This window comes from Fukomys damarensis, unplaced genomic scaffold (assembly GCF_012274545.1).
Source record: "Fukomys damarensis isolate Sample0158 unplaced genomic scaffold, DMR_v1.0_HiC HiC_scaffold_24, whole genome shotgun sequence".
NCBI lineage: Eukaryota > Metazoa > Chordata > Mammalia > Rodentia > Bathyergidae > Fukomys > Fukomys damarensis.
In genome coordinates this window covers 37497432-37511997 of record NW_022900936.1, presented here as the reverse complement: position 1 = coordinate 37511997, position 14566 = coordinate 37497432, and the positions used below count along the sequence as shown (strand labels likewise).

The following is a 14566-nucleotide window of genomic DNA, read 5'->3' as shown; positions in this document are numbered from 1 at the left end:
AAAAAAAAAAAAAAAAAAAAAAAAAAAAAAAAAAAAAAGACAGCATAACTAGTTCACACATTTTACTAGAAGCCTATCATTTAAGGAGATGGAATAATATTCTTATAAATCAAGGCTCTCATGTAGTCCTAATTTTTTAAAGATGTAAACATGAGGAACTATACAATAACAGAGAAGAATGAAATTGCATCATCTATATTTCAAAGAATTCCTGATTAAGGTTTGTATATTTTAATGTACAGAAAAATCAGTAGCTTATGGCCAAAAACTGTTTTTAATGAAAAGGATATCAAGTGAAAACTGAATTCTACTTTGCTTTAATTTTACAAAAGTCAAATAATTTTGAAGAAAGTTTGGGGAATGGAATTAATATGGGAAAATGAAAAAATGGAAATAAAGTCTTTGTAAATAGGGAGGAGTGGAGGGATAGAAAGGTCAGCAGGGGCATAGGGAAAAAATAAGAACCTTATGTAAAGGAACAAATTTCCAATGATGAATGTCAGATTATATACCTAAAATGTACCAATAAAATTAATTTTTCAAAAAAGAAAGTTTGGCAACCACCTGACTTTCAGAATGTTTTTTGAGTAATCACTATACACAAATACTGCCATGGTTTGAATATGGTAGTATCTCCCCAAGGTCCATATGTTAAAAGCTTGGTATGCAGAGTGGCCCTCTGGAAAAGATGTGGTGCCAAGTGGGAAGTTCTTCTGGGTGTGCACAGACAAGGGACTAGGGGATTCCCTCTCGCTTCTCTCCCCCCACCCCAGCCTGGCTCAGGATTTGAGCACTCACTTCTACAGACACTCCCATCCTGATCTACTGCTTCCCCCTCCAGAGACCTAACTCAACGGGGCTGCCCACTGTTGGATTCAAAGCATCAAAACCATAAACGAAAATAAACCCCTTTACTTTATAAATAGACTGCATGAGGTGTTCCATTATCGTGATACAAAGATGACTAATACAGACATTAATAAATCAAAATTCTCTTTCTCTTTGTTTAGCACTCAGAGGGTTTTTTGTTTGTTTGTTTTGTTTGTTTGTTTTCAGAGCAATGCACTCTATGGTAAGACTCAGGGATGAGTCCTTTTGTAAAGTGGGAGAATACTATTATGGAAAGAAGACAATAATAGAAATGATAAAGCTCCTAGATAGCAGACATAGTCTACTGAAGGAAAGTGCAAAGGAGACTGAAGATCAAGACACTGATTACTTTAAAATCCTTTAGATGAGCTTAATTTTCCAGAAAGTCATCAGGCACACTCAGAAGAACATGTTTTCTAGTTGGAAGTCCATGACTATAAATCCAGTCCAGTGCCATAGGCAGAATGCTCAAATAACTCTTGGCCACAAGATGTCACTAAATTTCCACATTCTACTGTAAAATGCTATTACAAGTCACTCTAGATAATTAACAGCACAACTGAATAAGGGGAGGATGAAGAATTTTGATTTGGATTAATTTTTAAAGGAAAAAATGTGACAGAAAAAAGGAATGAAAGGGAAAGTTGTTCTGCATTACCATCAACATACAATATGTATCTTTACAAATTTGTGTTCGGTCCAATGTAATCCAATAAACATGTTTATGCAGAATTATGATTTGATAATTTAAAGTTCATACCCCCCAAAATGGAAAAAACACTGTTGTAAAATGAGTTTTTAAAATTAAAGTTTTCAAACAATTCTATATGCTAGTGTGAACAATTATATCCACTCCTACAACTTTGTGTTACATACTGAAATGAATTTGCATATTCAGCACAGCTCGACAGGTGTAGCAGTGCCTGTTTATACCCAGCACATGTGAGGCTAAGTCAGGGAGATATCAAGTCTGAGGTTAAGCCTAGCTTATGTAGTATGTTTAAAGCCAGCCTAGGCTACACAATGAAACTCTGTCCAAAAAAATTCCTACTCCATATGTAGCCTTTACATTTTCTTTATTTTTTAAATTCACTTAGTTTTTTAAAAAATTAACTGTTGTTTATCCATTCGATACTTATTGCATTTATTGTAGTGTATCTGGAAGGGTTATTTATTAACATGCTGCATTCATTACAGGTGAAAATTAAACTTGTTCAGATTAATATGAGTTAAAAGCACTGATATTTCTCAAAGATCCAGATTTTTTTTTTTTTCTGAAACAGGGCCTCACTGTGTAGTTCAGGCTGGGCTTGATCTCATAGCAGTCCTCCTGACTCAGCCTCCCAAATGCTGGGATTACAGGCATATGCCACCATGTCCAGATCAAAGATCTAGATTTTTAACATGCAGTCTTACTCAAATTAGATAATGAGCTATATTTATTCATTGTACTCCTTTTTCAGAGCATTGTTTCACAAATATTTCAAACCACCTCATCATACCTCAAGAGTATTTTAACTAACTATTCTAACTCTGGCATAAATAGAGATAAATTAATGCCAAACTAAAATAATTCTCCTGCAATTTTTTCCAGTAATATAATTTTACCTGAAATATGAATAAAATATTTTTGTTTTTAATTTTTTCAACATTTTACTATAGAAGTTTTCAAACATAAAGGAAAGTTGAAAGAATTTGTTGCTGTTAATGTTGAGATGGGTATTGGTAATTTATCCAGGTTGCCCTCAAACGAGATTCTCCTGCCTCAGCTCCCCAAGAAGCTGGGATTATAGATGTGTGCCACCATGCCTAACTTAGTTGAAAAAATTTTAAATGAGCACCTTTACATTTACCACAAGACCCTACTATAAACATTTTGAACTTATTCTATAGCGTATATCTGTTGATCCGTCCCTAATCCCATTAATTCATTTTATGTATAGAAGCACTTCAGAATTAATTGCAGTTACTAGCATGCTTCTAACTACTTCAAAACACACATATAAAAATAATTGGGAAGACTTTAGCTGGAGATGTCTGTATCTAGTGCTCTAAAGTTGTCACATAAACAAACCAAAATCCAACACAACTTGAATGCTCCGATCCTAGGAAAACAAAATTTAAGCAAACCCAATTAAAAATAACCCAGACAAACCTCTAGTCCAAGAATTTGCCAATGAGAAACCCACAAGTAAAACTCAACTAGGGGCTTAAGCTACTGTTCAACTTTAATCAGATCAAGTGTTTTCCACCTTTAATCCATGAATATCTTGCAAGTGTTTGCTCCTTTAATCTCTTCTGTGGAGCCTAAAGCACTTCTGGTTTTGCACCACCTAACTTATGTGTCCCTACCTGCTTATACAACCGCTTTAAAATGTTAATGTTGCCTAAATTTATCTTTTGCAACATCTTCAGTTATAGGTCAGTAGTTTTGTGTATATAAAACATATAACCTACAATCCATAATTCAAGTGTATATTTGCTGAGTGTTGACAAATGCTTGTATCTGTACACAGTGGAGTCCTTACCAAAATGTAGGATACAGTTGTCACCTAAGGAAGTTTAAGTGGTATCAATGTTTTACTCACAGATTTAAACTTCATGTTACAGATTCCTTTTTGTTTAGTATTTTGATTGCTTTATATGAGCCTCACATAAACCTCTGATTTGTCTCTAAATTTTAATTTATAACAATTTCATTTGATTTGACTTTTACTGATATTATTGCAGGATTCTACCTAAACAAAGGGGAAAGTTTTCCAAAATCTTCAAAATCGTCTTTGTATTATTGAAAATGCTAAGAGTCCTTAGCATTTTTTCAATCTAATCAGATAGGGGAAAAAACACCAGAAACTCCAAAACCAACTCAGGGAATTCATCCTTACAATTCTTCTCTTCTAGAACTGCAATATACTTACTACCAATATCTGCATTAGTTAGAGTTCACCAGAGAAGCAGATAGGTATAAACAGTTGTGTATTAGGGTAATTGACTTACATTATTTTGAAGCATCTTGAAGTCCAACAAAATTTCATCTGCATCCTGAAGAATCAAAGGAGGCAGTAGTGATTTAGCACAGGTCCAAAGGCCTGAGAGCCAGGGAAGCCGTTGGTGTAAGTTTCATTCTGAGGCTGAAGACTTGAGAACTGAGGAAGGCTGAAGGTTCAAGTCTCAGAGGCAAAAGCTGAAAAAGTTAGATTTTGATGTCCAAGTGCAGTTGAAGATGGATGAGTGCACCAGCTTCCAGGGGTGGAGGAGAGAGGGAGAGGAAGAAAGGGAGATTTTCTGCCTGTTTGTTCTATCCATTCCATTACCCAATTGCACGGGGGAGCATGGATTCTTTTTACTCAGATCACTGACTGAAATGCCAATTTCTTCTGAAAATATCATCACAGATATTCCCAGAAATATGTTTTAATAGTTATCTGAGTAGCTCTTCCTTTTGGTACCAGGGATCAAACTTGGGTCCTAGCGCTTGCAAAGCAGGCAGCAGCATCATTGAGAGAAATCCCCGGCCCTGAGTATCTCTTAATTGAGACAGATTGATACCTAAAGTTATGTCTTACAAATGAATAAGGCCAAGTCTAGGAGATGTTCAAATGTGGGGCCTCAAGTCACTGTCTCATGGTGTCATGGATAGCATTGTCTCTTCCCTTTTCTTCTCTTTTTTAAGTAATTTTATTGGCACATTTTAGGTATACAATATAATAGTCATCATTGGAAATTTGAACCTTTACATAATCTATCTTGGTTCTTATTTTTTTACCCCATTCCCCTGCCCTCTCTTCAACCCCTCAATCCCTCCCTATTTACAAAGACTTTTTTACCATTTTTTTCATTTTCTCATATTATTTCCATTCCCTTCTTTCCTATCCCCTACCTCTATTCCTTCCCCTTTCTACCTTTTCTTCCTATTACACATTATCTATTACAGCTTTTAGACTTTATTTACACTTTCAGTTTCTCACACTAGAGAAACTATTCTATATTTACACAGTTGTGTCCTAGTTATTTCACTTGAGTATCACCTCAATGTGCATCAATTTAGCTATGAATGTCTCTAATGTATCTTTTTATGGCTGAGTAGTACTCTATTAAAAAAAAAAAAAACGTATTTTCTTTCTCCAGTCTCCAGTTGTTGGGCAATTGAGCTGCTTCCAAGTTTTAGCTATTGTGAATTGTGCTGCTATGAACATGGGTGCTATATACCACTGTGGTATGATTCCTTTAATTCTTTGGGAAAGATACCTAGCAGGGGAATAGCTGGGTCAAATGAGACCTCCAATGCTAGTTTTTTGAGGTATCTCCATACTGATTTCCACAGTGGTTGCACCAGTCTGCACTCCCACCAGCAGTGGAGCAGGGTTCCTCTTTCCCCACACCCCCACCAATATTTGTTATTGGTTGATTTTACAATAGCAGCCATTCCTTCTGGGGGGAGGTGGAACCTCAGTTTTGTTTTCATTTGCATCTCTCAAATGACCAGTGATTTTTAATATTTTTTCATATGATTATTTGCTGCTTTTACTTCTTTTTCTGAGAAATGTCTGTTTATTTCAGATGCCCATTTTTAGATTGGGTCTTTAAATTTAGACAGTCTGATTTTTTAAGTTCTTTATATATTCTAGATAGTAGACCTTTGTCTGAAGAACATCTGGTAAAAATTTTTCTCCCACATTGTAGGTTGTCTCTTCACACTGTCGGTGGTTTCTCTTGCTTTGCAGAAGATTTTTAATCAATAAGAACTTACTTGTTGATTGTTTGTACTAGTTCACAGGCAACTGAGTCCTTGTTAATAAAATCTTTTCCTACACATGTTTCTTCAAGAGTTCTACTTAACCTCTCTTCCATCAGGTTCAGTCTTTCTGTTTTAATATTTAGATCTTTAATCCATTTTCATTGTAATATAGTGCATGGTAAGAAATATAGGTCTAGTTTTAATCTTTGGCAAGTTGAAACTCAGTTTTTCCAGCACCATTTATTAAAGAGGCTATCTTTCCTCCAGTGAAGGTATTTGACTCCTTTGTCAAAGGTGAGGCAGTTGAGTGTCTTCTAATCTGTTCCACTAATCCTCAGGTCTGTTTCTTTGTCATTACCATGTTGGTTTTATCACAGTAGCTTTGTAGTATAATTTCAAGTTGGGGAATGTGTTACCTCCTACCTTGTCTTTATTGCCTATAATTGTTTTTGCTATTCTAGGTCTCTTCTTGTTCCAAATGAATTTTTGGATTTTTTTTTCTCAATGTCTGTGAAGTATGGTGCCAGGATTCCAATTGGGATTGCATTGAATCTGTATAGCAGTTTTGGAAGTATGGCCATTTTCTCCATGTTGATTTTTCCTAGCCAAAAGTAAGGGCTGTCTTTCCATTTTCTGTTATCCTCTTCAATCTCTTTTTCAGAGTGCTATAAGTTTTTTTTTTTTTTTTTTTTTTTTTTTTTTTTTTTTTTTGGTTAGGTTGATTCCTAAGTATTTCAATTTTTTGGATGCTACTGTGAAATGAATCGTTTGCCTATTTCTCTCTCATTGAGTCTGTTAACTGTATTCAAGAAAGCTATTGATTTCTGTGTGTTGATCTGCTATCTCTACTGATCTTTTTTTTTTTTTTTTTTTTTGGGTACCGGCGATTGAACTCGGGTCCTTGCACTTGCAAGGCAGGCCACTGAACCACTGAACTAAATCCCCGGCCCACTACTGATCTTGACTATTAAGTCTAGAAGACTTTGGTGGAGTTCTTGGGGTCTTCTATAAGAGTATCATGTCAACTATAAGTAAGGACAATTTGACCTCTTCATTTCCTATCTTTATTCCTTTTATGTCTTTCACTATTAGACAACTGCTGTGACTAATGTTTACAAAACTACATTGAACAGGAGTGGTGATAGTGGACATCCTTGTGTTGTTACTGATTTTAGTGTGAAGGATTTCAGTTTTTGACCACTTAGTATGATATTGGCTGTTGGTTTTTCATAGATGGCTTTTATCAGACTGAGGTAAAGACTGTCTACTCCAATTTATTGTAGGGTTTTTATCATAAAAGCTTGTTGGATTTTGTGGGATACGTTTTCTACATCTATTGAGATGATCATATGGTTTTCTCTTTGGCTCTATTAATACAGTGTATTACATTTATTGATTTGCATATGTTGGAGCATCCCTGCATCCCTGGGATGATTCCCACTTGGTCAGGATATATGATATTTTTTATGATCTTCTGTGATCTCTTTGCCAGTATCTTACCAAGGATTTTTGTTTTGTTATTGTTGTTATTGTTCTTTTGGGTTTTTTTCATTTAAATTTATTGGTACATTTTAGGTATACAATACAATTACATTCATCACTAGGATCTTCTACCTTTACAGGATGTATTTTGGTTCTTATTTTTGTCCCATTCCCCTGCCCTCACTTTGCCCCATCAATCCTTCCTATTTACAAAGATTTCGTTTCCATGTTTTTCCATTTCTCATATTTTTTTCTCTTCTTTCTTTCCCCAACCCCTCCCAGTTCTCTTACTCCTTTAGACATTTTCTTCCTATTTCATAATGTCAGTTACACATTTTTATCCTTGTTAACACTTTTAGTTTTTCATGCTAGAGATATTATTAGGTATTTACACGTGCTTCCTACTTATTTCACATGAGTATGACCTCATTGTGCATCCACTTAGCTATAAATGTGTCTAGTTTCTCATTCTTTGTGGCTGAGTTGTACTCCAGTTTATTAAAAAACATACAATGGGAAGGATAGGGGAAACGAAATAAGGGAAAAGAAAAAATACAAAAAGAGGAAAAAATGGGAAGAAAAGGCTTTGTAATTAGGAGAGAGTGGAGTGAGGGCAGGGGTATGGAAAAAAATGAAAACCAAGATCTGTCATGTAAAGGTGCAAGATCCCAATGATGAAATGTAATTGTACTGTACACTTTAAAAGTACCAATAAGCTCAATAAGTGCATGTGCATGCACGTGCGCGTGCGCACACACACACACACATCTTTATCCAGTCTCCAGTTGATAGGCAAATGGGCTGTTTCCAAGTTTTAGCTATTACAAGCTGTGCCTCTATAAACATAGGTGTGCACATATCACTTTGGAGTGATTCTTCTAATTCTTTTGGGAAGATACTCAGCAGATAAATACCTAGGTCAAATGGGATTTGTAATCCCGGTTGTTTGAGGTATCTCCATATTGATTTCCACAGTGTTTGCACCAGTGTGCACTCCCACCAACAATGAAGAAGGGTTCCTTCCTCCCCACAACCCTACCAGAATTTGTTATTGGTTGATTTTATAATATTAGCCATTCTTTCTGGGGTGAGGTGAAATCTCAGTGCTGTTTTCATCTGTATCTCTCAAATAACAAGTGATGTTAAACATTTTTTTCATATGTTTATTTCTCCTTTGTCTGGGAAATGTCTGTTCATTTCAGATGCCCGTTTTTGGATTGGGTCTTTAAATTTTGAGAGGTCTGATTTTTTTAAGTTCTTTATATATTCTGGATAGTAGATCTTTGTCTGAAGAACAGCTGGTAAAAAAGAATTCCCCACCTTATATGTTGTCTCTTTGTTCTGTTGGTAGTTTCTCTTGAAGTGCAGAAGATTTTTAATAAGATTGGATCCCCATTGTTGATTCTTTATGCTAGTTCCTGTGCTACTGAGGATTTGTTTGTAAAGGCTTTTCCTATGCCAATGTCTTTGAGAGTTCTACACAACTAATCTTCCAGCAAGTTTAGTGCTTCTGTTTTAATATTTAGCTGTTTAATCCACTTCAATTTTAGTTTAGTACATGGTGAAAGATAAGGGTTTACTTTTAATCTTGGATAAGTTGAAATCCAGTTTTTCCAATACCATTTATTAAAAAGGCTATCTCTCCTCCAGTGAGGATGATGGTATTTTATGTTAAAGATGAGGTAGCTGAAATGTGTGGATTTGTTTCTGCATCTTCAAATCTATTCCACTGATCCTTGGGTCTTTTCTTGCCAGTACCATGCTGTTTTTATCACAGTGGCTTTGTAGTATTGTTTCAGGTTGGGGATTGCGATGCCCCCTGCCATGTCTCTGCTGCCTAGAATGGCTTTTGCTATTATAGGTTTCTTCTAGTTACAAATGAATTCTTGGATTGTTTTCTCTAGTTCTGTGAAATATTCTGTTGGGATTTCAATTGGGATTGCATTGACTCTGTATAGCAGTTTTGGAAGTATGGCTATTATCACTATGTTGGTTATTCCTACCCAGGAACAGGGGATGTCTTTCCATTTTCTTATATCTTCTTTGATCATTTTTTTTCCAGAGTGTTGTGGTTCTCAATGTAGCGGTCTTTTGCTTCTTTTGTTAGATTGATGCCTAGATATTTCATTTTATGGATGTTATTGTATAAGGGATTGTTTCTCTAATTTCGCTTTCAGTGAGTCTGTTATTTGTGTACAAGAAGGCTATTGATTATTGAGTGTTGACCTTGTATCCAGCTACAATACTGAATCTGTTAATTAATCTAAAAGTCTTTTGATGGTGTTTTGGGGGTTTTATATGTAGAGTATCATATCATCAGCAAATAATGACAGTTTCACTTCCTCCTTTCCTATTTTTATTCCTTTCATATCTTTTCTTTTTGGGGGAGTGGGGATACCAGGGATTGAACTTGCATCTTTGCACTTTCAAGGCAGGCAGCAGAACCACTTAGCTAAATCCCTGGTCCTCCTTTCATTTGTTTCTTTTGTCTAATTGCAGTAGCTAATGTTTCCAGAACTATATCAAACAAGAGTGGTGATAGTTGACATCCTTGACTTGTTCCTGAATTTAGCTTGGAGATATTCAGTTTTTGACCATTTAATATGACGCTGGCTATTGGTTTTTCATAAATAGCCTTTATCAGATTGAGATAAAGACCATCTATTCCAATTTTCTGCAGGTTGATATTTTAATCATGAATGGGTGTTGAATTTTGTCAAACTTTTTCTTTATCTATTGAGATATCATATGGTTTTTGTCCTTGACTCTGTTAATATAGTATATTACATTTATTGATTTATGTTGGTTAGACCATCTATGCATTCCTGGAATAAATCTTATTTGGTCAAGGTGTATGATCTTCTTAATGATCCTCTGTACTTTGTTTGCCAGTATCTTATTGAAGATTTTTGCATCTATGTCCATTAGTGAGATTTGCCTATAGTTCTTTTTCAGTTTGGTCTTTCTCTGTTTGGGGGATCAAGGTGATGCTTGCTTTCAGTAATGAATTTGGGAGTATTGTTTCCTTTAAATTTTATTGAAGCAGTTAAACAGTAGTTCCTCTCTAAATGTCTTGAAGAATTTAGCAGTGAAGCCAACAGGACCCCAGTTTTTCTTAATTGGTAAGTTTTAATTACATTTTCAATTGCATTGATTGATATTGAGTTGTTTAGAATATTTAGGTCATGTTTGGTAATTCATACATATCTATGAATCTGTCCATTTCTTCTGTATATTCCATATTATTGGGGTTTAGGTGCTTGAAGTAGGTATTGATGATCATATGGATTTCTGCTGGGTCTGTTGCAATTTCACCCTTTCATTCCTAATTGCATGGATTTTGGGCCTTTTCTTTCCTTTTTTTGATAAGGTTGGCTAAAGGTTTGTCAATTTTTATTTATTTATTTATTTTGGGTACCGGGGATCAAACTCGGGTCCTTGTGCTTGCAAGGCAGGCGGCAGAACTGCTGAGCTAAATCCCTGGCCCGGGTTTGTCAATTTTGTTTATTCTTTTGAAGAACCAACTATTTGCTTCATTGATTTTTTTGGGGGGTTATTGTTCTCTTAGTCTCCATTGCATGGATTTCTGCTCTAATTTTTATGAGTTTTGGGTTTGTGCTGCTCTCATTTTTCTAGAAGCTTGAGGTTCAACAACAGGTTGTTTATTTGAGCTCACCTTGTTTTTTCTAATATGAGTATTCACTGCTATGAATTTCTGTCATAAGACGGCTTTCACTGTGTCCCATAGATTCTGATATGTTGACATTGTCATTTAATTGCAGAAACTCTCTGATTTCTTCTTTAATTTCCTCTGTGACCTATTGGTTATTCAGAAATGTGTTCAATTTCCATGTGTTTATGAAATTCTTCTGGTTTCTTTTGCTATTCATCTCCAATATTATCACACTATGGTCTGATAAAATACAGGGGATAACTTCAATTCCTTTGTACTTACTTAAACATGTTCTATGAGCAAGTATGTGGTCTACTTTGGAAAACGACACATGTACAGCTAAAAAGAATGTGTATTCTGATTTTTGAGGTGTCACACTCTGTAAACATGTTTCAATCATTTGTTCAAGAGTTTGATTGAATTCTAGTATTTCATTGTTTATTTTCTGTCTAGTTGATCTATCTATTTGTAACAGTGGAGTATTGGGGTATTGAGTCCTCTGTTACTATTGTAATAATGCTTGAGTTTTCATATCTGTTAGTGTTTGTTTTATATAGTGGAGTGCACTAGTGTTTGTTGTATATATATTTATGATCATCATCTCTTCTTCTTGGGACTGTTCCCTTTACAAGGATGTAGTGTCTTTCTTTGTCTCTTTTTGAAATCCACTTGATCTGCAAAGAGGGTAGCTACTACTGTTTTTTTTTTCAGGTTCCTGTCACATGAAGTATTGTTTTCTACCCTTTAGTATTGTTTTATGCCCTTTCAGCCTATGAGTTTCTTTTTTAATTAAGTGTATTTCATGTATACAGCCTATTGTTGGATCTTGTTCTTGACCCATTTTGCCAGTCTGTTTCTTTTGATTGGTGAATTGAGACCATTAACATTGATGCTTATAATTGATATGTCATGACCTTTTTTTTTATTCTCTTACTTTGCATTTAATTTCTTGTCATGCATGATAGATTCATTCTGCTAGGCTTCCTGGGGTTGTGATCTCCTCCTTGTCTTTTCCTAGGATGTGTTTAAATGTCTGTGGAATGTTGTCTTGGTTTTCATAAAGTTCCTTGGTTGCTTTTTGTCATGAAAGTATCCTATTTCTTCATCAGTTTGAAAGCTAGTTTTTCAGGGTACATCAATCTGGATTGGAGGTTGGAGGTTGGAGGGTTTTTTGTTTTATGTTTTGTTTTGTTTTTGTTTTTAGGGCTTGAAATACTTCAGTTGACGCTCTTCTTGCCTTGTGGGTTTGTGTTGAGAAGTTTGCTGTGATTCTGATAGGCTTTTCTTTATATGTGATTTGTTTCTTTTCTCTAAGTGCTTGTAGAATTTTGTTCTTCTGTTGGGTTTCTGGAATCTTAACTATTATATGTCTATGTGTTGATTTTTTTTTTTTTACCATGGCTAGTTTGTGCTATATGCCTCATTTATCTGTATGTCAAGTTCATTTCCCCTACTTGGGAAGTTTTCTGCCATTACATCTGTGAACACGTTTTTTTTTTTTTAATGTCATCTGCACTTTCCTGTTTCTTCACTGACTCTGATCAGTCTTATGTTATTCTTCTTTGCATCAGCTAGCAGCTGCTGGATTGATTTCTCATGGCCCCTTGGTATTTTTAAGAAATTTTTCTTTTCCTGGTCACTAATTGCAATCCTATCTTTTATATCTGAAATTCTGTCCTTGCATTGGCTATTCTGCTGTGTAAACTTTCAATGGAGTTTTTAATCTCCTGGAAATCTGTTTTCATCTGTTTTATGGATTGCATTTGTTTCCTATGTTGGGATTCCATCATGTTTTTCAGCTCCTCTATTTTTTTTATATGTGTCTGTTCTAGATTTAGTAATAATGACTTGCACTATGTGCACAATCTCTGTTGTTACCTGAGAAATTATTTCTGACTTCTTTGTTTCCATATCCTCTATTGTTGCCAGTTCAGGGAGTCCAGCTGATTGAGTATCAGACTGTTCTATCTCATTTCCCTTTGAAGTTGCCTTAGGTGATCTGGAAGTCTGTTTTGAGACTGTTTACATGTCTTTTCATTTCAATGGGTGCAGCCTGCTATGCCTTTGTTGAGGCAACTTTTTGCTCACCCAGTGGTCATCAATTCTTGGTAAGCCACTGAGCAGCCTTTTCTCTGTTTCTCATCAGTATACCAATTCCTGGGTTCAGAATAGTTGCCTTCTGGATCACTGTGCTGTCCTGTTTTCCAGGCAGGCTTGTGGCTGGGTCTGCGGCACACTTGGTGTGGTATCTAGGTTTGCCTCTGGTGGGTGCTCCTATGTACCTGTTTTCTTGGAAGGCCTTTGCCTGAGGGTTGTACACCTCAGTTTCTGTTGTCTGAGCAAGCCTCTGTCTAGGATCCCTGTGCACTTATCAATGGTATCAGGGTGAGCCTTTGACTGTTGCTTGTGCACCTCAATGGCTGTTTTCAAGGTGGGCCTTTGGCTGTGGCCAGTGTGCCAGAGCTTCTAGGGTTGGGTAGAGGCCTGGTTGGGATCTGCCTGCAGCCACACTGCTCTGTTCTACACTGCTGCTCCCCAGGATCGATCTGTGTGCTCTTACGGATGCTATGTGTGAGCCTCTGGCTGAAGCTTGTGTGCCTGTGAAGCTCTTTTCTGGGCAGGTCTCTGGCTTGGGGCAGAGTGCCAGAGCCTCTGGGGTCATGGCAGAGCCCTGGCTGGGATCTACCTGCAGCTGAGCCACTCTGGTTCACCCCATTGCTCCCCAGGATCTGTCGGTCTCTTCCCTTTTCACAGTGTGTGAACATACTTACCCCCGCTTTTGGTGTATCATTTTTATTAGTCTTTATCTACTGGTTGTATTGCTGATCTTTAGTCTACAGCTCCTCCCAGAAGAATATCTTTTTTCTCTGAGATTGGAATTAATATGGTACAGCCCAAAACTTCCATCATAGCTCACATTGTTAGATGGCTCCATGGCCACAGACCCTAGAAATGACACTCTTATTCAGCAAAACATTACAAGAGCATAGAGATACAATTCTAGTAGGCAAGGGCAAAGGTCAAACTTCTTTTGGGTAATGATAATTCTTCACTCACAACTGTCTCTATTATTTATTCACATCTGTATCTGTTTTGAGTAAATAACACATGTCCATGGCAAAAAAATGTAAAGAGTGAATTCACTTATGTGTATGTATATGTTTTTTCTCATACACAAAGAGCATTTTTACTTGTAAGTATTCAGGGATAATTTAGAAGTTATTGAAGATTTCTCATTCATATATCCAACACAAATGCTAAATAATGATTCATATACTTCACATCAATGGGTTTTGTCCTGAAAGATGAAATATGTTCTAAATAAATACATGATAAAAACTGATCTTCCACATTGTCTTTGAATAATGCTTTTTGCATTTCCCTGGTGCTAGGGATTGAACCCAAGACCCTACTTATGCTAGGTAAGTGCTCTAGCACTGCGCTATAGCCTCACTCCTTTTATTTAACTCCGAGACAAAGTCTTACTAAATTATCCAGGTTGGACTCAAACTTGCCATCCTCCTGCCTCAGCCTCCGGAGGAGCTGGTATTACAGGCATGTGTTACTATACCTTAGCTGGTATTTTCTTTTAGATAGAATTTTTCCAATAGCATGTCATTATATTTAATATTGAAACTATTTTTTCAAAAATTTCAGTGAGAGTCTTATTTGTTGTTAACAATGTGATTGAACACAGAGCCTTGTGTATGGTAGGCAAATATTCTGACACTCTGTTACATGGCCAGCTCTTTTTATTTACTTACTTTTTGAGATAGGGTCTCACTAAGTTACCCAGGCTGGCC

The 14566-nt window shown here is 36.1% G+C and overlaps 1 long non-coding RNA gene across 1 annotated transcript in view; it reads right to left on the bottom strand.

Annotated features, from left to right (window-relative positions):
* Positions 1 to 13714, bottom strand: part of LOC104847454 — an 18310-nt gene extending 4596 nt beyond the window's left edge. The window contains exons 1-2 of the long non-coding RNA XR_776162.1: positions 13535 to 13714; positions 3868 to 4054 (exon numbers count right to left, since the gene is read on the bottom strand). This is a non-coding gene — a long non-coding RNA (uncharacterized LOC104847454). The remainder of the gene's footprint in view (positions 1 to 3867; positions 4055 to 13534) is intronic.
* Between the last annotated feature and the right edge of the window lie 852 nt (positions 13715 to 14566).